General features: G+C 42.0%; 24 non-coding genes across 24 annotated transcripts; 16 read left to right on the forward strand and 8 right to left on the reverse strand.

The window, feature by feature from the left end:
- Positions 1-1,562: 1,562 nt before the first annotated feature.
- Positions 1,563-1,635, reverse strand: TRNAM-CAU (transfer RNA methionine (anticodon CAU)). Its single transcript has one exon. It is a non-coding gene; the product is annotated as a tRNA-Met (tRNA).
- An 88-nt stretch (positions 1,636-1,723) lies between these two features.
- Positions 1,724-1,795, forward strand: TRNAE-UUC (transfer RNA glutamic acid (anticodon UUC)). Its single transcript has one exon. It is a non-coding gene; the product is annotated as a tRNA-Glu (tRNA).
- A 900-nt stretch (positions 1,796-2,695) lies between these two features.
- Positions 2,696-2,767, forward strand: TRNAE-CUC (transfer RNA glutamic acid (anticodon CUC)). Its single transcript has one exon. It is a non-coding gene; the product is annotated as a tRNA-Glu (tRNA).
- A 2,737-nt stretch (positions 2,768-5,504) lies between these two features.
- Positions 5,505-5,576, forward strand: TRNAE-CUC (transfer RNA glutamic acid (anticodon CUC)). Its single transcript has one exon. It is a non-coding gene; the product is annotated as a tRNA-Glu (tRNA).
- Positions 5,577-7,172: 1,596 nt separating this feature from the next.
- Positions 7,173-7,245, reverse strand: TRNAM-CAU (transfer RNA methionine (anticodon CAU)). Its single transcript has one exon. It is a non-coding gene; the product is annotated as a tRNA-Met (tRNA).
- An 88-nt stretch (positions 7,246-7,333) lies between these two features.
- On the forward strand, positions 7,334-7,405 carry TRNAE-UUC (transfer RNA glutamic acid (anticodon UUC)). The gene has a single exon. It is a non-coding gene; the product is annotated as a tRNA-Glu (tRNA).
- A 901-nt stretch (positions 7,406-8,306) lies between these two features.
- TRNAE-CUC (transfer RNA glutamic acid (anticodon CUC)) lies at positions 8,307-8,378 on the forward strand. Its single transcript has one exon. It is a non-coding gene; the product is annotated as a tRNA-Glu (tRNA).
- Positions 8,379-9,974: 1,596 nt separating this feature from the next.
- Positions 9,975-10,047, reverse strand: TRNAM-CAU (transfer RNA methionine (anticodon CAU)). Its single transcript has one exon. It is a non-coding gene; the product is annotated as a tRNA-Met (tRNA).
- Positions 10,048-10,135: 88 nt separating this feature from the next.
- Positions 10,136-10,207, forward strand: TRNAE-UUC (transfer RNA glutamic acid (anticodon UUC)). Its single transcript has one exon. It is a non-coding gene; the product is annotated as a tRNA-Glu (tRNA).
- A 2,570-nt stretch (positions 10,208-12,777) lies between these two features.
- On the reverse strand, positions 12,778-12,850 carry TRNAM-CAU (transfer RNA methionine (anticodon CAU)). Its single transcript has one exon. It is a non-coding gene; the product is annotated as a tRNA-Met (tRNA).
- Positions 12,851-12,938: 88 nt separating this feature from the next.
- TRNAE-UUC (transfer RNA glutamic acid (anticodon UUC)) lies at positions 12,939-13,010 on the forward strand. The gene has a single exon. It is a non-coding gene; the product is annotated as a tRNA-Glu (tRNA).
- Positions 13,011-13,911: 901 nt separating this feature from the next.
- Positions 13,912-13,983, forward strand: TRNAE-CUC (transfer RNA glutamic acid (anticodon CUC)). The gene has a single exon. It is a non-coding gene; the product is annotated as a tRNA-Glu (tRNA).
- A 1,596-nt stretch (positions 13,984-15,579) lies between these two features.
- Positions 15,580-15,652, reverse strand: TRNAM-CAU (transfer RNA methionine (anticodon CAU)). Its single transcript has one exon. It is a non-coding gene; the product is annotated as a tRNA-Met (tRNA).
- Positions 15,653-15,740: 88 nt separating this feature from the next.
- Positions 15,741-15,812, forward strand: TRNAE-UUC (transfer RNA glutamic acid (anticodon UUC)). Its single transcript has one exon. It is a non-coding gene; the product is annotated as a tRNA-Glu (tRNA).
- A 900-nt stretch (positions 15,813-16,712) lies between these two features.
- Positions 16,713-16,784, forward strand: TRNAE-CUC (transfer RNA glutamic acid (anticodon CUC)). Its single transcript has one exon. It is a non-coding gene; the product is annotated as a tRNA-Glu (tRNA).
- A 966-nt stretch (positions 16,785-17,750) lies between these two features.
- TRNAM-CAU (transfer RNA methionine (anticodon CAU)) lies at positions 17,751-17,823 on the reverse strand. Its single transcript has one exon. It is a non-coding gene; the product is annotated as a tRNA-Met (tRNA).
- An 88-nt stretch (positions 17,824-17,911) lies between these two features.
- Positions 17,912-17,983, forward strand: TRNAE-UUC (transfer RNA glutamic acid (anticodon UUC)). The gene has a single exon. It is a non-coding gene; the product is annotated as a tRNA-Glu (tRNA).
- An 896-nt stretch (positions 17,984-18,879) lies between these two features.
- On the forward strand, positions 18,880-18,951 carry TRNAE-CUC (transfer RNA glutamic acid (anticodon CUC)). The gene has a single exon. It is a non-coding gene; the product is annotated as a tRNA-Glu (tRNA).
- Positions 18,952-20,547: 1,596 nt separating this feature from the next.
- On the reverse strand, positions 20,548-20,620 carry TRNAM-CAU (transfer RNA methionine (anticodon CAU)). Its single transcript has one exon. It is a non-coding gene; the product is annotated as a tRNA-Met (tRNA).
- Positions 20,621-20,708: 88 nt separating this feature from the next.
- On the forward strand, positions 20,709-20,780 carry TRNAE-UUC (transfer RNA glutamic acid (anticodon UUC)). Its single transcript has one exon. It is a non-coding gene; the product is annotated as a tRNA-Glu (tRNA).
- Positions 20,781-21,778: 998 nt separating this feature from the next.
- TRNAE-CUC (transfer RNA glutamic acid (anticodon CUC)) lies at positions 21,779-21,850 on the forward strand. Its single transcript has one exon. It is a non-coding gene; the product is annotated as a tRNA-Glu (tRNA).
- An 882-nt stretch (positions 21,851-22,732) lies between these two features.
- TRNAM-CAU (transfer RNA methionine (anticodon CAU)) lies at positions 22,733-22,805 on the reverse strand. Its single transcript has one exon. It is a non-coding gene; the product is annotated as a tRNA-Met (tRNA).
- An 88-nt stretch (positions 22,806-22,893) lies between these two features.
- TRNAE-UUC (transfer RNA glutamic acid (anticodon UUC)) lies at positions 22,894-22,965 on the forward strand. Its single transcript has one exon. It is a non-coding gene; the product is annotated as a tRNA-Glu (tRNA).
- Positions 22,966-23,860: 895 nt separating this feature from the next.
- Positions 23,861-23,932, forward strand: TRNAE-CUC (transfer RNA glutamic acid (anticodon CUC)). Its single transcript has one exon. It is a non-coding gene; the product is annotated as a tRNA-Glu (tRNA).
- The last annotated feature ends 286 nt before the right edge of the window (positions 23,933-24,218 follow it).

Below are 24,218 nucleotides of genomic sequence, written 5' to 3' on the forward strand. Positions count from 1 at the left end.
CAAAGGTGTTTTTCAGACAAAAGTATTTCAGGTAAAATTTGCGTTAAGCTGTCGAAAATTCTGAACGCCATCTTTTGGTCCGTTCGTTGTGATGAACTTTGGCACAAGATTTAATTTGGTTTCATAGCTCAAATCAATCTCAACTAGCCCCTTTTACAGCAAACGTGTCAAGAGAATCAACAACCCATGTGTCCTGTCTGTCATTTGGGTTCGCAAATTCTTACTTATCAGAAACATTTTAAATCTGAAAGGGAAAGTTCTAATTTGGTGACAGAATCTCTTCAGAAAAGAGGGTACCGCTTCCCCATGTGAGGATCGAACTCACGAACTTCAGAATATGAGACTGACGCGCTCGCTACTGACGGGTGTTTTTCAGACAAAAGTATTTCAGGTAGATTTTGCGCTTAGCTGTCAAACAGCTCAAATCACTCTCATCTGCCTCTTTATACAGCAAACGGGTCAAGAGAAACAGCAACCCATGTGTCCCATCTGTCATTTGGGTTCACAAATCCTTACTTATCAGAAACGTTTTAGAACTGAAAGGGAAAGTTCTAAGTTTTTGACAAAATCTCTTCGGAAAAGAGGAGCCTGCTGCCCCGTGTGAGGATCGAACTCACGACCTTCAGATTATGAGACTGACGCGGGTGTTTTTCAGACAAAAGTATTTCAGGTAGATTTTGCGCTTAGCTGTCAATCATTCTGAACACCAGCTTTTGGTTACATTCATTGTGACGACCTTTGGCACAAGATTTAATTTTTTTTCATAGCTCAAATCACTCTCATCTGCCTCTTTATACAGCAAACGGGTCAAGAGAACCAGCATCCCATGTGTCATTTGGGTTCACAAATCCTTACTTATCAGAAACGTGTTAGAAATGAACAGGAAAGTTCTAAGTTTTTGACAAAATCTCTTCGGAAAAGAGGAGCCCGCTGGCCCGTGTGAGTATCGAACTCACGAACTTCAGAATATGAGACTGACGCGCTCGCTACTGACGGGTGTTTTTCAGACAAAAGTATTTCAGGTAGATTTTGCGCTTAGCTGTCAAACAGCTCAAATCACTCTCATCTGCCTCTTTATACAGCAAACGGGTCAAGAGAAACAGCAACCCATGTGTCCCATCTGTCATTTGGGTTCACAAATCCTTACTTATCAGAAACGTGTTAGAACTGAAAGGGAAAGTTCTAAGTTTTTGACAAAATCTCTTCGGAAAAGAGGAGCCTGCTGCCCCGTGTGAGGATCGAACTTACGACCTTCAGATTATGAGACTGACGCGGGTGTTTTTCAGACAAAAGTATTTCAGGTAGATTTTGCGCTTAGCTGTCAATCATTCTGAACACGAGCTTTTGGTTACATTCATTGTGACGACCTTTGGCACAAGATTTAATTTTTTTTCATAGCTCAAATCACTCTCATCTGCCTCTTTATACTGCAAACGGGTCAAGAGAACCAGCATCCCATGTGTCATTTGGGTTCACAAATCCTTACTTATCAGAAACGTGTTAGAAATGAACAGGAAAGTTCTAAGTTTTTGACAAAATCTCTTCGGAAAAGAGGAGCCCGCTGCCCCGTGTGAGTATCGAACTCACGACCTTCAGATTATGAGACTGACGCGCTACCTACTGCGCTAACGAGGTAAGATGCACGTGCCAATCTGCAGACGTTTCTTGTGCAAGCCCCCGAGCTGATTTTTTTCAATAGATACCTCAGTGTGTAGCTATCCATTCCCATATGGTCTAGCGGTTAGGATTCCTGGTTTTCACCCAGGCGGCCCGTGTTCGACTCCCGGTATGGGAAAGCACCTTTTACTGTACTACTGCCAACAATCAAAGACAGAAATGTATTTTCCAGACAATAATATTTCAGGTAGATTTTGTACTTTGCAGTCAAAAATGCTGAACATCAGGGTATTTGTGGCTCTTACTGACCTTTAGCACAAGATTTCATTTTGTTTCATAGCTTAAACCATTCTCAACTACACCTTATTACTCCAAAGCGTCAAGGGACGCAACAATCCATGTGTTCTTTCTGTCACTAAGGCTCCTGTTTCCTTTCGAATCGGAAACGTTTCAGTGAGAAAGTTCTGAGTGGGTGACACAATATCCCAAGAAAAGGGGGGAGAATAGTTCCACGTGTGAGGAAAAAACCTCATGAACTTCAGATTACCAACTGACGTGCTAAGTACCATGCTCATGTGGCAACTTTTTTCTTTTGTGATGTAAAAGCTATTTAATCAGAGCAAAAACTTCTTTTTTTTTTTTTTTTTTTTTTTTAAATTTATCTTGCTGCTTAGTGTATAACTTGTCCCACGTGGAAAAGTGGATAGGACCTAGTATCCCTGGTCGACTGGTTTACTTCCTGCTATGGGAGTGACACTCCTTTGGAACTAGTACACACATTCAAAAGCTGCCCCATGCCTTGTACGTGGAAACAGTTTAGGAACTAAATTGGTTATGTTTTGGTACTGAATCGGAAAAATCTGTGGCCCTGTAGCCAAGATGGAGACAGAATCGATTGAGAAAACGAGGGACCAGTACCCCGTCTAAGAATCGAACGTTCATCTTTCAGCTTATGAGACTGATTTGCTTACAACTGTGTTAACGAGGCAAGCTGCGCAAATAGAACTGCAGAAGTTGCTTGTGCCAAGTAGAAAACTTATTTTTTTTCAGATTGTCACTGATAAAACAGCACATCTTTTCCCATATGGTCTAGCGGTTAGGATTCCTGGTTCTCACCCAGGCGGGCCGGGTTCAACTCCCGGTATGGGAATGTACTTTTCTGTACTGCCACCAACATTCAAAGACAAAGGTGTTTTTCAGACAAAAGTATTTCAGGTAAAATTTGCGTTAAGCTGTCGAAAATTCTGAACGCCATCTTTTGGTCCGTTCGTTGTGATGAACTTTGGCACAAGATTTAATTTGGTTTCATAGCTCAAATCAATCTCAACTAGCCCCTTTTACAGCAAACGTGTCAAGAGAATCAACAACCCATGTGTCCTGTCTGTCATTTGGGTTCGCAAATTCTTACTTATCAGAAACATTTTAAATCTGAAAGGGAAAGTTCTAATTTGGTGACAGAATCTCTTCAGAAAAGAGGGTACCGCTTCCCCATGTGAGGATCGAACTCACGAACTTCAGAATATGAGACTGACGCGCTCGCTACTGACGGGTGTTTTTCAGACAAAAGTATTTCAGGTAGATTTTGCGCTTAGCTGTCAAACAGCTCAAATCACTCTCATCTGCCTCTTTATACAGCAAACGGGTCAAGAGAAACAGCAACCCATGTGTCCCATCTGTCATTTGGGTTCACAAATCCTTACTTATCAGAAACGTGTTAGAACTGAAAGGGAAAGTTCTAAGTTTTTGACAAAATCTCTTCGGAAAAGAGGAGCCTGCTGCCCCGTGTGAGGATCGAACTCACGACCTTCAGATTATGAGACTGACGCGGGTGTTTTTCAGACAAAAGTATTTCAGGTAGATTTTGCGCTTAGCTGTCAATCATTCTGAACACCAGCTTTTGGTTACATTCATTGTGACGACCTTTGGCACAAGATTTAATTTTTTTTCATAGCTCAAATCACTCTCATCTGCCTCTTTATACAGCAAACGGGTCAAGAGAACCAGCATCCCATGTGTCATTTGGGTTCACAAATCCTTACTTATCAGAAACGTGTTAGAAATGAACAGGAAAGTTCTAAGTTTTTGACAAAATCTCTTCGGAAAAGAGGAGCCCGCTGGCCCGTGTGAGTATCGAACTCAGGAACTTCAGAATATGAGACTGACGCGCTCGCTACTGACGGGTGTTTTTCAGACAAAAGTATTTCAGGTAGATTTTGCGCTTAGCTGTCAAACAGCTCAAATCACTCTCATCTGCCTCTTTATACAGCAAACGGGTCAAGAGAAACAGCAACCCATGTGTCCCATCTGTCATTTGGGTTCACAAATCCTTACTTATCAGAAACGTGTTAGAACTGAAAGGGAAAGTTCTAAGTTTTTGACAAAATCTCTTCGGAAAAGAGGAGCCTGCTGCCCCGTGTGAGGATCGAACTTACGACCTTCAGATTATGAGACTGACGCGGGTGTTTTTCAGACAAAAGTATTTCAGGTAGATTTTGCGCTTAGCTGTCAATCATTCTGAACACGAGCTTTTGGTTACATTCATTGTGACGACCTTTGGCACAAGATTTAATTTTTTTTCATAGCTCAAATCACTCTCATCTGCCTCTTTATACAGCAAACGGGTCAAGAGAACCAGCATCCCATGTGTCATTTGGGTTCACAAATCCTTACTTATCAGAAACGTGTTAGAAATGAACAGGAAAGTTCTAAGTTTTTGACAAAATCTCTTCGGAAAAGAGGAGCCCGCTGCCCCGTGTGAGTATCGAACTCACGACCTTCAGATTATGAGACTGACGCGCTACCTACTGCGCTACCTACTGCGCTAACGAGGTAAGATGCACGTGCCAATCTGCAGACGTTTCTTGTGCAAGCCCCCGAGCTGATTTTTTTCAATAGATACCTCAGTGTGTAGCTATCCATTCCCATATGGTCTAGCGGTTAGGATTCCCGGTTTTCACCCAGGCGGCCCGCGTTCGACTCCCGGTATGGGAACGCGCCTTTTACTGTACTACTGCCAACAATCAAAGACAGAAATGTATTTTCCAGACAATAATATTTCAGGTAGATTTTGTACTTTGCAGTCAAAAATGCTGAACATCAGGGTATTTGTGGCTCTTACTGACCTTTAGCACAAGATTTCATTTTGTTTCATAGCTTAAACCATTCTCAACTACACCTTATTACTCCAAAGCGTCAAGGGACGCAACAATCCATGTGTTCTTTCTGTCACTAAGGCTCCTGTTTCCTTTCGAATCGGAAACGTTTCAGTGAGAAAGTTCTGAGTGGGTGACACAATATCCCAAGAAAAGGGGGGAGAATAGTTCCACGTGTGAGGAAAAAACCTCATGAACTTCAGATTACCAACTGACGTGCTAAGTACCATGCTCATGTGGCAACTTTTTTCTTTTGTGATGTAAAAGCTATTTAATCAGAGCAAAAACTTCTTTTTTTTTTTTTTTTTTTTAAATTTATCTTGCTGCTTAGTGTATAACTTGTCCCACGTGGAAAAGTGGATAGGACCTAGTATCCCTGGTCGACTGGTTTACTTCCTGCTATGGGAGTGACACTCCTTTGGAACTAGTACACACATTCAAAAGCTGCCCCATGCCTTGTACGTGGAAACAGTTTAGGAACTAAATTGGTTATGTTTTGGTACTGAATCGGAAAAATCTGTGGCCCTGTAGCCAAGATGGAGACAGAATCGATTGAGAAAACGAGGGACCAGTACCCCGTCTAAGAATCGAACGTTCATCTTTCAGCTTATGAGACTGATTTGCTTACAACTGTGTTAACAGGGCAAGCTGCGCAAATAGAACTGCAGAAGTTGCTTGTGCCAAGTAGAAAACTTATTTTTTTTCAGATTGTCACTGATAAGACAGCACATCTTTTCCCATATGGTCTAGCGGTTAGGATTCCTGGTTCTCACCCAGGCGGGCCGGGTTCAACTCCCGGTATGGGAATGTACTTTTCTGTACTGCCACCAACATTCAAAGACAAAGGTGTTTTTCAGACAAAAGTATTTCAGGTAGAATTTGCGTTAAGCTGTCGAAAATTCTGAACGCCATCTTTTGGTCCGTTCGTTGTGATGAACTTTGGCACAAGATTTAATTTGGTTTCATAGCTCAAATCAATCTCAACTAGCCCCTTTTACAGCAAACGTGTCAAGAGAATCAACAACCCATGTGTCCTGTCTGTCATTTGGGTTCGCAAATTCTTACTTATCAGAAACATTTTAAATCTGAAAGGGAAAGTTCTAATTTGGTGACAGAATCTCTTCAGAAAAGAGGGTACCGCTTCCCCATGTGAGGATCGAACTCACGAACTTCAGAATATGAGACTGACGCGCTCGCTACTGACGGGTGTTTTTCAGACAAAAGTATTTCAGGTAGATTTTGCGCTTAGCTGTCAAACAGCTCAAATCACTCTCATCTGCCTCTTTATACAGCAAACGGGTCAAGAGAAACAGCAACCCATGTGTCCCATCTGTCATTTGGGTTCACAAATCCTTACTTATCAGAAACGTGTTAGAACTGAAAGGGAAAGTTCTAAGTTTTTGACAAAATCTCTTCGGAAAAGAGGAGCCTGCTGCCCCGTGTGAGGATCGAACTCACGACCTTCAGATTATGAGACTGACGCGGGTGTTTTTCAGACAAAAGTATTTCAGGTAGATTTTGCGCTTAGCTGTCAATCATTCTGAACACCAGCTTTTGGTTACATTCATTGTGACGACCTTTGGCACAAGATTTAATTTTTTTTCATAGCTCAAATCACTCTCATCTGCCTCTTTATACAGCAAACGGGTCAAGAGAACCAGCATCCCATGTGTCATTTGGGTTCACAAATCCTTACTTATCAGAAACGTGTTAGAAATGAACAGGAAAGTTCTAAGTTTTTGACAAAATCTCTTCGGAAAAGAGGAGCCCGCTGCCCCGTGTGAGTATCGAACTCACGAACTTCAGAATATGAGACTGACGCGCTCGCTACTGACGGGTGTTTTTCAGACAAAAGTATTTCAGGTAGATTTTGCGCTTAGCTGTCAAACAGCTCAAATCACTCTCATCTGCCTCTTTATACAGCAAACGGGTCAAGAGAAACAGCAACCCATGTGTCCCATCTGTCATTTGGGTTCACAAATCCTTACTTATCAGAAACGTGTTAGAACTGAAAGGGAAAGTTCTAAGTTTTTGACAAAATCTCTTCGGAAAAGAGGAGCCTGCTGCCCCGTGTGAGGATCGAACTTACGACCTTCAGATTATGAGACTGACGCGGGTGTTTTTCAGACAAAAGTATTTCAGGTAGATTTTGCGCTTAGCTGTCAATCATTCTGAACACCAGCTTTTGGTTACATTCATTGTGACGACCTTTGGCACAAGATTTAATTTTTTTTCATAGCTCAAATCACTCTCATCTGCCTCTTTATACAGCAAACGGGTCAAGAGAACCAGCATCCCATGTGTCATTTGGGTTCACAAATCCTTACTTATCAGAAACGTGTTAGAAATGAACAGGAAAGTTCTAAGTTTTTGACAAAATCTCTTCGGAAAAGAGGAGCCCGCTGCCCCGTGTGAGTATCGAACTCACGACCTTCAGATTATGAGACTGACGCGCTACCTACTGCGCTAACGAGGTAAGATGCACGTGCCAATCTGCAGACGTTTCTTGTGCAAGCCCCCGAGCTGATTTTTTTCAATAGATACCTCAGTGTGTAGCTATCCATTCCCATATGGTCTAGCGGTTAGGATTCCTGGTTTTCACCCAGGCGGCCCGGGTTCGACTCCCGGTATGGGAACGCACCTTTTACTGTACTACTGCCAACAATCAAAGACAGAAATGTATTTTCCAGACAATAATATTTCAGGTAGATTTTGTACTTTGCAGTCAAAAATGCTGAACATCAGGGTATTTGTGGCTCTTACTGACCTTTAGCACAAGATTTCATTTTGTTTCATAGCTTAAACCATTCTCAACTACACCTTATTACTCCAAAGCGTCAAGGGACGCAACAATCCATGTGTTCTGTCTGTCACTAAGGCTCCTGTTTCCTTTCGAATCGGAAATGTTTCAGTGAGAAAGTTCTGAGTGGGTGACACAATATCCCAAGAAAAGGGGGGAGAATAGTTCCACGTGTGAGGAAAAAACCTCATGAACTTCAGATTACCAACTGACGTGCTAAGTACCATGCTCATGTGGCAACTTTTTTCTTTTGTGATGTAAAAGCTATTTAATCAGAGCAAAAACTTCTTTTTTTTTTTTTTTTTTTTTTTTTAAATTTATCTTGCTGCTTAGTGTATAACTTGTCCCACGTGGAAAAGTGGATAGGACCTAGTATCCCTGGTCGACTGGTTTACTTCCTGCTATGGGAGTGACACTCCTTTGGAACTAGTACACACATTCAAAAGCTGCCCCATGCCTTGTACGTGGAAACAGTTTAGGAACTAAATTGGTTATGTTTTGGTACTGAATCGGAAAAATCTGTGGCCCTGTAGCCAAGATGGAGACAGAATCGATTGAGAAAACGAGGGACCAGTACCCCGTCTAAGAATCGAACGTTCATCTTTCAGCTTATGAGACTGATTTGCTTACAACTGTGTTAACGAGGCAAGCTGCGCAAATAGAACTGCAGAAGTTGCTTGTGCCAAGTAGAAAACTTATTTTTTTTCAGATTGTCACTGATAAGACAGCACATCTTTTCCCATATGGTCTAGCGGTTAGGATTCCTGGTTCTCACCCAGGCGTGCCGGGTTCAACTCCCGGTATGGGAATGTACTTTTCTGTACTGCCACCAACATTCAAAGACAAAGGTGTTTTTCAGACAAAAGTATTTCAGGTAGAATTTGCGTTAAGCTGTCGAAAATTCTGAACGCCATCTTTTGGTCCGTTCGTTGTGATGAACTTTGGCACAAGATTTAATTTGGTTTCATAGCTCAAATCAATCTCAACTAGCCCCTTTTACAGCAAACGTGTCAAGAGAATCAACAACCCATGTGTCCTGTCTGTCATTTGGGTTCGCAAATTCTTACTTATCAGAAACATTTTAAATCTGAAAGGGAAAGTTCTAATTTGGTGACAGAATCTCTTCAGAAAAGAGGGTACCGCTTCCCCATGTGAGGATCGAACTCACGAACTTCAGAATATGAGACTGACGCGCTCGCTACTGACGGGTGTTTTTCAGACAAAAGTATTTCAGGTAGATTTTGCGCTTAGCTGTCAAACAGCTCAAATCACTCTCATCTGCCTCTTTATACAGCAAACGGGTCAAGAGAAACAGCAACCCATGTGTCCCATCTGTCATTTGGGTTCACAAATCCTTACTTATCAGAAACGTTTTAGAACTGAAAGGGAAAGTTCTAAGTTTTTGACAAAATCTCTTCGGAAAAGAGGAGCCTGCTGCCCCGTGTGAGGATCGAACTCACGACCTTCAGATTATGAGACTGACGCGGGTGTTTTTCAGACAAAAGTATTTCAGGTAGATTTTGCGCTTAGCTGTCAATCATTCTGAACACCAGCTTTTGGTTACATTCATTGTGACGACCTTTGGCACAAGATTTAATTTTTTTTCATAGCTCAAATCACTCTCATCTGCCTCTTTATACAGCAAACGGGTCAAGAGAACCAGCATCCCATGTGTCATTTGGGTTCACAAATCCTTACTTATCAGAAACGTGTTAGAAATGAACAGGAAAGTTCTAAGTTTTTGACAAAATCTCTTCGGAAAAGAGGAGCCCGCTGGCCCGTGTGAGTATCGAACTCACGAACTTCAGAATATGAGACTGACGCGCTCGCTACTGACGGGTGTTTTTCAGACAAAAGTATTTCAGGTAGATTTTGCGCTTAGCTGTCAAACAGCTCAAATCACTCTCATCTGCCTCTTTATACAGCAAACGGGTCAAGAGAAACAGCAACCCATGTGTCCCATCTGTCATTTGGGTTCACAAATCCTTACTTATCAGAAACGTGTTAGAGCTGAAAGGGAAAGTTCTAAGTTTTTGACAAAATCTCTTCGGAAAAGAGGAGCCTGCTGCCCCGTGTGAGGATCGAACTTACGACCTTCAGATTATGAGACTGACGCGGGTGTTTTTCAGACAAAAGTATTTCAGGTAGATTTTGCGCTTAGCTGTCAATCATTCTGAACACGAGCTTTTGGTTACATTCATTGTGACGACCTTTGGCACAAGATTTAATTTTTTTTCATAGCTCAAATCACTCTCATCTGCCTCTTTATACAGCAAACGGGTCAAGAGAACCAGCATCCCATGTGTCATTTGGGTTCACAAATCCTTACTTATCAGAAACGTGTTAGAAATGAACAGGAAAGTTCTAAGTTTTTGACAAAATCTCTTCGGAAAAGAGGAGCCCGCTGCCCCGTGTGAGTATCGAACTCACGACCTTCAGATTATGAGACTGACGCGCTACCTACTGCGCTAACGAGGTAAGATGCAGGTGCCAATCTGCAGACGTTTCTTGTGCAAGCCCCCGAGCTGATTTTTTTCAATAGATACCTCAGTGTGTAGCTATCCATTCCCATATGGTCTAGCGGTTAGGATTCCTGGTTTTCACCCAAGCGGCCCGGGTTCGACTCCCGGTATGGGAACGCACCTTTTACTGTACTACTGCCAACAATCAAAGACAGAAATGTATTTTCCAGACAATAATATTTCAGGTAGATTTTGTACTTTGCAGTCAAAAATGCTGAACATCAGGGTATTTGTGGCTCTTACTGACCTTTAGCACAAGATTTCATTTTGTTTCATAGCTTAAACCATTCTCAACTACACCTTATTACTCCAAAGCGTCAAGGGACGCAACAATCCATGTGTTCTGTCTGTCACTAAGGCTCCTGTTTCCTTTCGAATCGGAAATGTTTCAGTGAGAAAGTTCTGAGTGGGTGACACAATATCCCAAGAAAAGTGGGGAGAATAGTTCCACGTGTGAGGAAAAAACCTCATGAACTTCAGATTACCAACTGACGTGCTAAGTACCATGCTCATGTGGCAACTTTTTTCTTTTGTGATGTAAAAGCTATTTAATCAGAGCAAAAACTTCTTTTTTTTTTTTTTTTTTTTTTTTTTAAATTTATCTTGCTGCTTAGTGTATAACTTGTCCCACGTGGAAAAGTGGATAGGACCTAGTATCCCTGGTCGACTGGTTTACTTCCTGCTATGGGAGTGACACTCCTTTGGAACTAGTACACACATTCAAAAGCTGCCCCATGCCTTGTACGTGGAAACAGTTTAGGAACTAAATTGGTTATGTTTTGGTACTGAATCGGAAAAATCTGTGGCCCTGTAGCCAAGATGGAGACAGAATCGATTGAGAAAACGAGGGACCAGTACCCCGTCTAAGAATCGAACGTTCATCTTTCAGCTTATGAGACTGATTTGCTTACAACTGTGTTAACGAGGCAAGCTGCGCAAATAGAACTGCAGAAGTTGCTTGTGCCAAGTAGAAAACTTATTTTTTTTCAGATTGTCACTGATAAGACAGCACATCTTTTCCCATATGGTCTAGCGGTTAGGATTCCTGGTTCTCAGCCAGGCGGGCCGGGTTCAACTCCCGGTATGGGAATGTACTTTTCTGTACTGCCACCAACATTCAAAGACAAAGGTGTTTTTCAGACAAAAGTATTTCAGGTAGAATTTGCGTTAAGCTGTCGAAAATTCTGAACGCCATCTTTTGGTCCGTTCGTTGTGATGAACTTTGGCACAAGATTTAATTTGGTTTCATAGCTCAAATCAATCTCAACTAGCCCCTTTTACAGCAAACGTGTCAAGAGAATCAACAACCCATGTGTCCTGTCTGTCATTTGGGTTCGCAAATTCTTACTTATCAGAAACATTTTAAATCTGAAAGGGAAAGTTCTAATTTGGTGACAGAATCTCTTCAGAAAAGAGGGTACCGCTTCCCCATGTGAGGATCGAACTCACGAACTTCAGAATATGAGACTGACGCGCTCGCTACTGACGGGTGTTTTTCAGACAAAAGTATTTCAGGTAGATTTTGCGCTTAGCTGTCAAACAGCTCAAATCACTCTCATCTGCCTCTTTATACAGCAAACGGGTCAAGAGAAACAGCAACCCATGTGTCCCATCTGTCATTTGGGTTCACAAATCCTTACTTATCAGAAACGTGTTAGAACTGAAAGGGAAAGTTCTAAGTTTTTGACAAAATCTCTTCGGAAAAGAGGAGCCTGCTGCCCCGTGTGAGGATCGAACTCACGACCTTCAGATTATGAGACTGACGCGGGTGTTTTTCAGACAAAAGTATTTCAGGTAGATTTTGCGCTTAGCTGTCAATCATTCTGAACACCAGCTTTTGGTTACATTCATTGTGACGACCTTTGGCACAAGATTTAATTTTTTTTCATAGCTCAAATCACTCTCATCTGCCTCTTTATACAGCAAACGGGTCAAGAGAACCAGCATCCCATGTGTCATTTGGGTTCACAAATCCTTACTTATCAGAAACGTGTTAGAAATGAACAGGAAAGTTCTAAGTTTTTGACAAAATCTCTTCGGAAAAGAGGAGCCCGCTGCCCCGTGTGAGTATCGAACTCACGAACTTCAGAATATGAGACTGACGCGCTCGCTACTGACGGGTGTTTTTCAGACAAAAGTATTTCAGGTAGATTTTGCGCTTAGCTGTCAAACAGCTCAAATCACTCTCATCTGCCTCTTTATACAGCAAACGGGTCAAGAGAAACAGCAACCCATGTGTCCCATCTGTCATTTGGGTTCACAAATCCTTACTTATCAGAAACGTGTTAGAACTGAAAGGGAAAGTTCTAAGTTTTTGACAAAATCTCTTCGGAAAAGAGGAGCCTGCTGCCCCGTGTGAGGATCGAACTTACGACCTTCAGATTATGAGACTGACGCGGGTGTTTTTCAGACAAAAGTATTTCAGGTAGATTTTGCGCTTAGCTGTCAATCATTCTGAACATCAGCTTTTGGTTACATTCATTGTGACGACCTTTGGCACAAGATTTAATTTTTTTTCATAGCTCAAATCACTCTCATCTGCCTCTTTATACAGCAAACGGGTCAAGAGAACCAGCATCCCATGTGTCATTTGGGTTCACAAATCCTTACTTATCAGAAACGTGTTAGAAATGAACAGGAAAGTTCTAAGTTTTTGACAAAATCTCTTCGGAAAAGAGGAGCCCGCTGCCCCGTGTGAGTATCGAACTCACGACCTTCAGATTATGAGACTGACGCGCTACCTACTGCGCTAACGAGGTAAGATGCAGGTGCCAATCTGCAGACGTTTCTTGTGCAAGCCCCCGAGCTGATTTTTTTCAATAGATACCTCAGTGTGTAGCTATCCATTCCCATATGGTCTAGCGGTTAGGATTCCTGGTTTTCACCCAAGCGGCCCGGGTTCGACTCCCGGTATGGGAACGCACCTTTTACTGTACTACTGCCAACAATCAAAGACAGAAATGTATTTTCCAGACAATAATATTTCAGGTAGATTTTGTACTTTGCAGTCAAAAATGCTGAACATCAGGGTATTTGTGGCTCTTACTGACCTTTAGCACAAGATTTCATTTTGTTTCATAGCTTAAACCATTCTCAACTACACCTTATTACTCCAAAGCGTCAAGGGACGCAACAATCCATGTGTTCTGTCTGTCACTAAGGCTCCTGTTTCCTTTCGAATCGGAAATGTTTCAGTGAGAAAGTTCTGAGTGGGTGACACAATATCCCAAGAAAAGTGGGGAGAATAGTTCCACGTGTGAGGAAAAAACCTCATGAACTTCAGATTACCAACTGACGTGCTAAGTACCATGCTCATGTGGCAACTTTTTTCTTTTGTGATGTAAAAGCTATTTAATCAGAGCAAAAACTTCTTTTTTTTTTTTTTTTTTTTTTTTTAAATTTATCTTGCTGCTTAGTGTATAACTTGTCCCACGTGGAAAAGTGGATAGGACCTAGTATCCCTGGTCGACTGGTTTACTTCCTGCTATGGGAGTGACACTCCTTTGGAACTAGTACACACATTCAAAAGCTGCCCCATGCCTTGTACGTGGAAACAGTTTAGGAACTAAATTGGTTATGTTTTGGTACTGAATCGGAAAAATCTGTGGCCCTGTAGCCAAGATGGAGACAGAATCGATTGAGAAAACGAGGGACCAGTACCCCGTCTAAGAATCGAACGTTCATCTTTCAGCTTATGAGACTGATTTGCTTACAACTGTGTTAACGAGGCAAGCTGCGCAAATAGAACTGCAGAAGTTGCTTGTGCCAAGTAGAAAACTTATTTTTTTTCAGATTGTCACTGATAAGACAGCACATCTTTTCCCATATGGTCTAGCGGTTAGGATTCCTGGTTCTCACCCAGGCGGGCCGGGTTCAACTCCCGGTATGGGAATGTACTTTTCTGTACTGCCACCAACATTCAAAGACAAAGGTGTTTTTCAGACAAAAGTATTTCAGGTAGAATTTGCGTTAAGCTGTCGAAAATTCTGAACGCCATCTTTTGGTCCGTTCGTTGTGATGAACTTTGGCACAAGATTTAATTTGGTTTCATAGCTCAAATCAATCTCAACTAGCCCCTTTTACAGCAAACGTGTCAAGAGAATCAACAACCCATGTGTCCTGTCTGTCATTTGGGTTCGCAAATTCTTACTTATCAGAAACATTTTAAATCTGAAAGGGAAAGTTCTAATTTGGTGACAGAATCTCTTCAGAAAAGAGGGTACCGCTTCCCCATGTGAGGATCGAACTCACGAACTTCAGAATATGAGACTGACGCGCTCGCTACTGACGGGTGTTTTTCAGACAAAAGTATTTCAGGTAGATTTTGCGCTTAGCTGTCAAACAGCTCAAATCACTCTCATCTGCCTCTTTATACAGCAAACGGGTCAAGAGAAACAGCAACCCATGTGTCCCATCTGTCATTTGGGTTCACAAATCCTTACTTATCAGAAACGTGTTAGAACTGAAAGGGAAAGTTCTAAGTTTTTGACAAAATCTCTTCGGAAAAGAGGAGCCTGCTGCCCCGTGTGAGGATCGAACTCACGACCTTCAGATTATGAGACTGACGCGGGTGTTTTTCAGACAAAAGTATTTCAGGTAGATTTTGCGCTTAGCTGTCAATCATTCTGAACACCAGCTTTTGGTTACATTCATTGTGACGACCTTTGGCACAAGATTTAATTTTTTTTCATAGCTCAAATCACTCTCATCTGCCTCTTTATACAGCAAACGGGTCAAGAGAACCAGCATCCCATGTGTCATTTGGGTTCACAAATCCTTACTTATCAGAAACGTGTTAGAAATGAACAGGAAAGTTCTAAGTTTTTGACAAAATCTCTTCGGAAAAGAGGAGCCCGCTGCCCCGTGTGAGTATCGAACTCACGAACTTCAGAATATGAGACTGACGCGCTCGCTACTGACGGGTGTTTTTCAGACAAAAGTATTTCAGGTAGATTTTGCGCTTAGCTGTCAAACAGCTCAAATCACTCTCATCTGCCTCTTTATACAGCAAACGGGTCAAGAGAAACAGCAACCCATGTGTCCCATCTGTCATTTGGGTTCACAAATCCTTACTTATCAGAAACGTGTTAGAACTGAAAGGGAAAGTTCTAAGTTTTTGACAAAATCTCTTCGGAAAAGAGGAGCCTGCTGCCCCGTGTGAGGATCGAACTTACGACCTTCAGATTATGAGACTGACGCGGGTGTTTTTCAGACAAAAGTATTTCAGGTAGATTTTGCGCTTAGCTGTCAATCATTCTGAACACCAGCTTTTGGTTACATTCATTGTGACGACCTTTGGCACAAGATTTAATTTTTTTTCATAGCTCAAATCACTCTCATCTGCCTCTTTATACAGCAAACGGGTCAAGAGAACCAGCATCCCATGTGTCATTTGGGTTCACAAATCCTTACTTATCAGAAACGTGTTAGAAATGAACAGGAAAGTTCTAAGTTTTTGACAAAATCTCTTCGGAAAAGAGGAGCCCGCTGCCCCGTGTGAGTATCGAACTCACGACCTTCAGATTATGAGACTGACGCGCTACCTACTGCGCTAACGAGGTAAGATGCAGGTGCCAATCTGCAGACGTTTCTTGTGCAAGCCCCCGAGCTGATTTTTTTCAATAGATACCTCAGTGTGTAGCTATCCATTCCCATATGGTCTAGCGGTTAGGATTCCTGGTTTTCACCCAAGCGGCCCGGGTTCGACTCCCGGTATGGGAACGCACCTTTTACTGTACTACTGCCAACAATCAAAGACAGAAATGTATTTTCCAGACAATAATATTTCAGGTAGATTTTGTACTTTGCAGTCAAAAATGCTGAACATCAGGGTATTTGTGGCTCTTACTGACCTTTAGCACAAGATTTCATTTTGTTTCATAGCTTAAACCATTCTCAACTACACCTTATTACTCCAAAGCGTCAAGGGACGCAACAATCCATGTGTTCTGTCTGTCACTAAGGCTCCTGTTTCCTTTCGAATCGGAAATGTTTCAGTGAGAAAGTTCTGAGTGGGTGACACAATATCCCAAGAAAAGGGGGGAGAATAGTTCCACGTGTGAGGAAAAAACCTCATGAACTTCAGATTACCAACTGACGTGCTAAGTACCATGCTCATGTGGCAACTTTTTTCTTTTGTGATGTAAAAGCTATTTAATCAGAGCAAAAACTTCTTTTTTTTTTTTTTTTTTTTTTTTAAATTTATCTTGCTGCTTAGTGTATAACTTGTCCCACGTGGAAAAGTGGATAGGACCTAGTATCCCTGGTCGACTGGTTTACTTCCTGCTATGGGAGTGACACTCCTTTGGAACTAGTACACACATTCAAAAGCTGCCCCATGCCTTGTACGTGGAAACAGTTTAGGAACTAAATTGGTTATGTTTTGGTATTGAATTGGAAAAATCTGTGGCCCTGTAGCCAAGATGGAGACAGAATCGATTGAGAAAACGAGGGACCAGTACCCCGTCTAAGAATCGAACGTTCATCTTTCAGCTTATGAGACTGATTTGCTTACAACTGTGTTAACGAGGCAAGCTGCGCAAATAGAACTGCAGAAGTTGCTTGTGCCAAGTAGAAAACTTATTTTTTTTCAGATTGTCACTGATAAGACAGCACATCTTTTCCCATATGGTCTAGCGGTTAGGATTCCTGGTTCTCACCCAGGCGGGCCGGGTTCAACTCCCGGTATGGGAATGTACTTTTCTGTACTGCCACCAACATTCAAAGACAAAGGTGTTTTTTCAGACAAAAGTATTTCAGGTAGAATTTGCGTTAAGCTGTCGAAAATTCTGAACGCCATCTTTTGGTCCGTTCGTTGTGATGAACTTTGGCACAAGAATTAATTTGGTTTCATAGCTCAAATCAATCTCAACTAGCCCCTTTTACAGCAAACGTGTCAAGAGAATCAACAACCCATGTGTCCTGTCTGTCATTTGGGTTCGCAAATTCTTACTTATCAGAAACATTTTAAATCTGAAAGGGAAAGTTCTAATTTGGTGACAGAATCTCTTCAGAAAAGAGGAGACCGCTTCCCCATGTGAGGATCGAACTCACGAACTTCAGAATATGAGACTGACGCGCTCGCTACTGACGGGTGTTTTTCAGACAAAAGTATTTCAGGTAGATTTTGCGCTTAGCTGTCAAACAGCTCAAATCACTCTCATCTGCCTCTTTATACAGCAAACGGGTCAAGAGAAACAGCAACCCATGTGTCCCATCTGTCATTTGGGTTCACAAATCCTTACTTATCAGAAACGTGTTAGAACTGAAAGGGAAAGTTCTAAGTTTTTGACAAAATCTCTTCGGAAAAGAGGAGCCTGCTGCCCCGTGTGAGGATCGAACTCACGACCTTCAGATTATGAGACTGACGCGGGTGTTTTTCAGACAAAAGTATTTCAGGTAGATTTTGCGCTTAGCTGTCAATCATTCTGAACACCAGCTTTTGGTTACATTCATTGTGACGACCTTTGGCACAAGATTTAATTTTTTTTCATAGCTCAAATCACTCTCATCTGCCTCTTTATACAGCAAACGGGTCAAGAGAACCAGCATCCCATGTGTCATTTGGGTTCACAAATCCTTACTTATCAGAAACGTGTTAGAAATGAACATGAAAGTTCTAAGTTTTTGACAAAATCTCTTCGGAAAAGAGGAGCCCGCTGCCCCGTGTGAGTATCGAACTCACGACCTTCAGATTATGAGACTGACGCGCTACCTACTGCGCTAACGAGGTAAGATGCACGTGCCCATCTGCAGACGTTTCTTGTGCAAGCCCCCGAGCTGATTTTTTTCAATAGATACCTCAGTGTGTAGCTATCCATTCCCATATGGTCTAGCGGTTAGGATTCCTGGTTTTCACCCAGGCGGCCCGGGTTCGACTCCCGGTATGGGAACGCACCTTTTACTGTACTACTGCCAACAATCAAAGACAGAAATGTATTTTCCAGACAATAATATTTCAGGTAGATTTTGTACTTTGCAGTCAAAAATGCTGAACATCAGGGTATTTGTGGCTCTTACTGACCTTTAGCACAAGATTTCATTTTGTTTCATAGCTTAAACCATTCTCAACTACACCTTATTACTCCAAAGCGTCAAGGGACGCAACAATCCATGTGTTCTGTCTGTCACTAAGGCTCCTGTTTCCTTTCGAATCGGAAACATTTCAGTGAGAAAGTTCTGAGTGGGTGACACAATATCCCAAGAAAAGGGGGGAGAATAGTTCCACGTGTGAGGAAAAAACCTCATGAACTTCAGATTACCAACTGACGTGCTAAGTACCATGCTCATGTGGCAACTTTTTTCTTTTGTGATGTAAAAGCTATTTAATCAAAGCAAAAACTTCTTTTTTTTTTTTTTTTTTTTTAATTTATCTTGCTGCTTAGTGTATAACTTGTCCCACGTGGAAAAGTGGATAGGACCTAGTATCCCTGGTCGACTGGTTTACTTCCTGCTATGGGAGTGACACTCCTTTGGAACTAGTACACACATTCAAAAGCTGCCCCATGCCTTGTACGTGGAAACAGTTTAGGAACTAAATTGGTTATGTTTTGGTACTGAATCGGAAAAATCTGTGGCCCTGTAGCCAAGATGGAGACAGAATCGATTGAGAAAACGAGGGACCAGTACCCTGTCTAAGAATCGAACGTTCATCTTTCAGCTTATGAGACTGATTTGCTTACAACTGTGTTAACGAGGCAAGCTGCGCAAATAGAACTGCAGAAGTTGCTTGTGCCAAGTAGAAAACTTATTTTTTTTCAGATTGTCACTGATAAGACAGCACATCTTTTCCCATATGGTCTAGCGGTTAGGATTCCTGGTTCTCACCCAGGTGGGCCGGGTTCAACTCCCGGTATGGGAATGTACTTTTCTGTACTGCCACCAACATTCAAAGACAAAGGTGTTTTTCAGACAAAAGTATTTCAGGTAGAATTTGCGTTAAGCTGTCGAAAATTCTGAACGCCATCTTTTGGTCCGTTCGTTGTGATGAACTTTGGCACAAGATTTAATTTGGTTTCATAGCTCAAATCAATCTCAACTAGCCCCTTTTACAGCAAACGTGTCAAGAGAATCAACAACCCATGTGTCCTGTCTGTCATTTGGGTTCGCAAATTCTTACTTATCAGAAACATTTTAAATCTGAAAGGGAAAGTTCTAATTTGGTGACAGAATCTCTTCAGAAAAGAGGGTACCGCTTCCCCATGTGAGGATCGAACTCACGAACTTCAGAATATGAGACTGACGCGCTCGCTACTGACGGGTGTTTTTCAGACAAAAGTATTTCAGGTAGATTTTGCGCTTAGCTGTCAAACAGCTCAAATCACTCTCATCTGCCTCTTTATACAGCAAACGGGTCAAGAGAAACAGCAACCCATGTGTCCCATCTGTCATTTGGGTTCACAAATCCTTACTTATCAGAAACGTGTTAGAACTGAAAGGGAAAGTTCTAAGTTTTTGACAAAATCTCTTCGGAAAAGAGGAGCCTGCTGCCCCGTGTGAGGATCGAACTCACGACCTTCAGATTATGAGACTGACGCGGGTGTTTTTCAGACAAAAGTATTTCAGGTAGATTTTGCGCTTAGCTGTCAATCATTCTGAACACCAGCTTTTGGTTACATTCATTGTGACGACCTTTGGCACAAGATTTAATTTTTTTTCATAGCTCAAATCACTCTCATCTGCCTCTTTATACAGCAAACGGGTCAAGAGAACCAGCATCCCATGTGTCATTTGGGTTCACAAATCCTTACTTATCAGAAACGTGTTAGAAATGAACAGGAAAGTTCTAAGTTTTTGACAAAATCTCTTCGGAAAAGAGGAGCCCGCTGCCCCGTGTGAGTATCGAACTCACGAACTTCAGAATATGAGACTGACGCGCTCGCTACTGACGGGTGTTTTTCAGACAAAAGTATTTCAGGTAGATTTTGCGCTTAGCTGTCAAACAGCTCAAATCACTCTCATCTGCCTCTTTATACAGCAAACGGGTCAAGAGAAACAGCAACCCATGTGTCCCATCTGTCATTTGGGTTCACAAATCCTTACTTATCAGAAACGTGTTAGAACTGAAAGGGAAAGTTCTAAGTTTTTGACAAAATCTCTTCGGAAAAGAGGAGCCTGCTGCCCCGTGTGAGGATCGAACTTACGACCTTCAGATTATGAGACTGACGCGGGTGTTTTTCAGACAAAAGTATTTCAGGTAGATTTTGCGCTTAGCTGTCAATCATTCTGAACACCAGCTTTTGGTTACATTCATTGTGACGACCTTTGGCACAAGATTTAATTTTTTTTCATAGCTCAAATCACTCTCATCTGCCTCTTTATACAGCAAACGGGTCAAGAGAACCAGCATCCCATGTGTCATTTGGGTTCACAAATCCTTACTTATCAGAAACGTGTTAGAAATGAACAGGAAAGTTCTAAGTTTTTGACAAAATCTCTTCGGAAAAGAGGAGCCCGCTGCCCCGTGTGAGTATCGAACTCACGACCTTCAGATTATGAGACTGACGCGCTACCTACTGCGCTAACGAGGTAAGATGCAGGTGCCAATCTGCAGACGTTTCTTGTGCAAGCCCCCGAGCTGATTTTTTTCAATAGATACCTCAGTGTGTAGCTATCCATTCCCATATGGTCTAGCGGTTAGGATTCCTGGTTTTCACCCAGGCGGCCCGGGTTCGACTCCCGGTATGGGAACACACCTTTTACTGTACTACTGCCAACAATCAAAGACAGAAATGTATTTTCCAGACAATAATATTTCAGGTAGATTTTGTACTTTGCAGTCAAAAATGCTGAACATCAGGGTATTTGTGGCTCTTACTGACCTTTAGCACAAGATTTCATTTTGTTTCATAGCTTAAACCATTCTCAACTACACCTTATTACTCCAAAGCGTCAGGGTATTTGTGGCTCTTACTGACCTTTAGCACAAGATTTCATTTTGTTTCATAGCTTAAACCATTCTCAACTACACCTTATTACTCCAAAGCGTCAAGGGACGCAACAATCCATGTGTTCTGTCTGTCACTAAGGCTCCTGTTTCCTTTCGAATCGGAAATGTTTCAGTGAGAAAGTTCTGAGTGGGTGACACAATATCCCAAGAAAAGGGGGGAGAATAGTTCCACGTGTGAGGAAAAAACCTCATGAACTTCAGATTACCAACTGACGTGCTAAGTACCATGCTCATGTGGCAACTTTTTTCTTTTGTGATGTAAAAGCTATTTAATCAGAGCAAAAACTTCTTTTTTTTTTTTTTTTTTTTTTTTTTAAATTTATCTTGCTGCTTAGTGTATAACTTGTCCCACGTGGAAAAGTGGATAGGACCTAGTATCCCTGGTCGACTGGTTTACTTCCTGCTATGGGAGTGACACTCCTTTGGAACTAGTACACACATTCAAAAGCTGCCCCATGCCTTGTACGTGGAAACAGTTTAGGAACTAAATTGGTTATGTTTTGGTACTGAATCGGAAAAATCTGTGGCCCTGTAGCCAAGATGGAGACAGAATCGATTGAGAAAACGAGGGACCAGTACCCCGTCTAAGAATCGAACGTTCATCTTTCAGCTTATGAGACTGATTTGCTTACAACTGTGTTAACGAGGCAAGCTGCGCAAATAGAACTGCAGAAGTTGCTTGTGCCAAGTAGAAAACTTATTTTTTTTCAGATTGTCACTGATAAGACAGCACATCTTTTCCCATATGGTCTAGCGGTTAGGATTCCTGGTTCTCACCCAGGCGGGCCGGGTTCAACTCCCGGTATGGGAATGTACTTTTCTGTACTGCCACCAACATTCAAAGACAAAGGTGTTTTTCAGACAAAAGTATTTCAGGTAGAATTTGCGTTAAGCTGTCGAAAATTCACTCTCATCTGCCTCTTTATACAGCAAACGGGTCAAGAGAACCAGCATCCCATGTGTCATTTGGGTTCACAAATCCTTACTTATCAGAAACGTGTTAGAAATGAACAGGAAAGTTCTAAGTTTTTGACAAAATCTCTTCGGAAAAGAGGAGCCCGCTGCCCCGTGTGAGTATCGAACTCACGAACTTCAGAATATGAGACTGACGCGCTCGCTACTGACGGGTGTTTTTCAGACAAAAGTATTTCAGGTAGATTTTGCGCTTAGCTGTCAAACAGCTCAAATCACTCTCATCTGCCTCTTTATACAGCAAACGGGTCAAGAGAAACAGCAACCCATGTGTCCCATCTGTCATTTGGGTTCACAAATCCTTACTTATCAGAAACGTGTTAGAACTGAAAGGGAAAGTTCAAAGTTTTTGACAAAATCTCTTCGGAAAAGAGGAGCCTGCTGCCCCGTGTGAGGATCGAACTTACGACCTTCAGATTATGAGACTGACGCGGGTGTTTTTCAGACAAAAGTATTTCAGGTAGATTTTGCGCTTAGCTGTCAATCATTCTGAACACCAGCTTTTGGTTACATTCATTGTGACGACCTTTGGCACAAGATTTAATTTTTTTTCATAGCTCAAATCACTCTCATCTGCCTCTTTATACAGCAAACGGGTCAAGAGAACCAGCATCCCATGTGTCATTTGGGTTCACAAATCCTTACTTATCAGAAACGTGTTAGAAATGAACAGGAAAGTTCTAAGTTTTTGACAAAATCTCTTCGGAAAAGAGGAGCCCGCTGCCCCGTGTGAGTATCGAACTCACGACCTTCAGATTATGAGACAGACGCGCTACCTACTGCGCTAACGAGGTAAGATGCACGTGCCAATCTGCAGACGTTTCTTGTGCAAGCCCCCGAGCTGATTTTTTTCAATAGATACCTCAGTGTGTAGCTATCCATTCCCATATGGTCTAGCGGTTAGGCTTCCTGGTTTTCACCCAGGCGGCCCGGGTTCGACTCCCGGTATGGGAATGCACCTTTTACTGTACTACTGCCAACAATCAAAGACAGAAATGTATTTTCCAGACAATAATATTTCAGGTAGATTTTGTACTTTGCAGTCAAAAATGCTGAACATCAGGGTATTTGTGGCTCTTACTGACCTTTAGCACAAGATTTCATTTTGTTTCATAGCTTAAACCATTCTCAACTACACCTTATTACTCCAAAGCGTCAAGGGACGCAACAATCCATGTGTTCTGTCTGTCACTAAGGCTCCTGTTTCCTTTCGAATCGGAAATGTTTCAGTGAGAAAGTTCTGAGTGGGTGACACAATATCCCAAGAAAAGGGGGGAGAATAGTTCCACGTGTGAGGAAAAAACCTCATGAACTTCAGATTACCAACTGACGTGCTAAGTACCATGCTCATGTGGCAACTTTTTTCTTTTGTGATGTAAAAGCTATTTAATCAGAGCAAAAACTTCTTTTTTTTTTTTTTTTTTTAAATTTATCTTGCTGCTTAGTGTATAACTTGTCCCACGTGGAAAAGTGGATAGGACCTAGTATCCCTGGTCGACTGGTTTACTTCCTGCTATGGGAGTGACACTCCTTTGGAACTAGTACACACATTCAAAAGCTGCCCCATGCCTTGTACGTGGAAACAGTTTAGGAACTAAATTGGTTATGTTTTGGTACTGAATCGGAAAAATCTGTGGCCCTGTAGCCAAGATGGAGACAGAATCGATTGAGAAAACGAGGGACCAGTACCCCGTCTAAGAATCGAACGTTCATCTTTCAGCTTATGAGACTGATTTGCTTACAACTGTGTTAACGAGGCAAGCTGCGCAAATAGAACTGCAGAAGTTGCTTGTGCCAAGTAGAAAACTTATTTTTTTTCAGATTGTCACTGATAAGACAGCACATCTTTTCCCATATGGTCTAGCGGTTAGGATTCCTGGTTCTCACCCAGGCGGGCCGGGTTCAACTCCCGGTATGGGAATGTACTTTTCTGTACTGCCACCAACATTCAAAGACAAAGGTGTTTTTCAGACAAAAGTATTTCAGGTAGAATTTGCGTTAAGCTGTCGAAAATTCACTCTCATCTGCCTCTTTATACAGCAAACGGGTCAAGAGAACCAGCATCCCATGTGTCATTTGGGTTCACAAATCCTTACTTATCAGAAACGTGTTAGAAATGAACAGGAAAGTTCTAAGTTTTTGACAAAATCTCTTCGGAAAAGAGGAGCCCGCTGCCCCGTGTGAGTATCGAACTCACGAACTTCAGA

Source organism: Dendrobates tinctorius, unplaced genomic scaffold (genome assembly GCF_039654945.1).
Source record: "Dendrobates tinctorius isolate UK_male_01 unplaced genomic scaffold, ASM3965494v1 ptg000272l, whole genome shotgun sequence".
Taxonomy (NCBI): domain Eukaryota; kingdom Metazoa; phylum Chordata; class Amphibia; order Anura; family Dendrobatidae; genus Dendrobates; species Dendrobates tinctorius.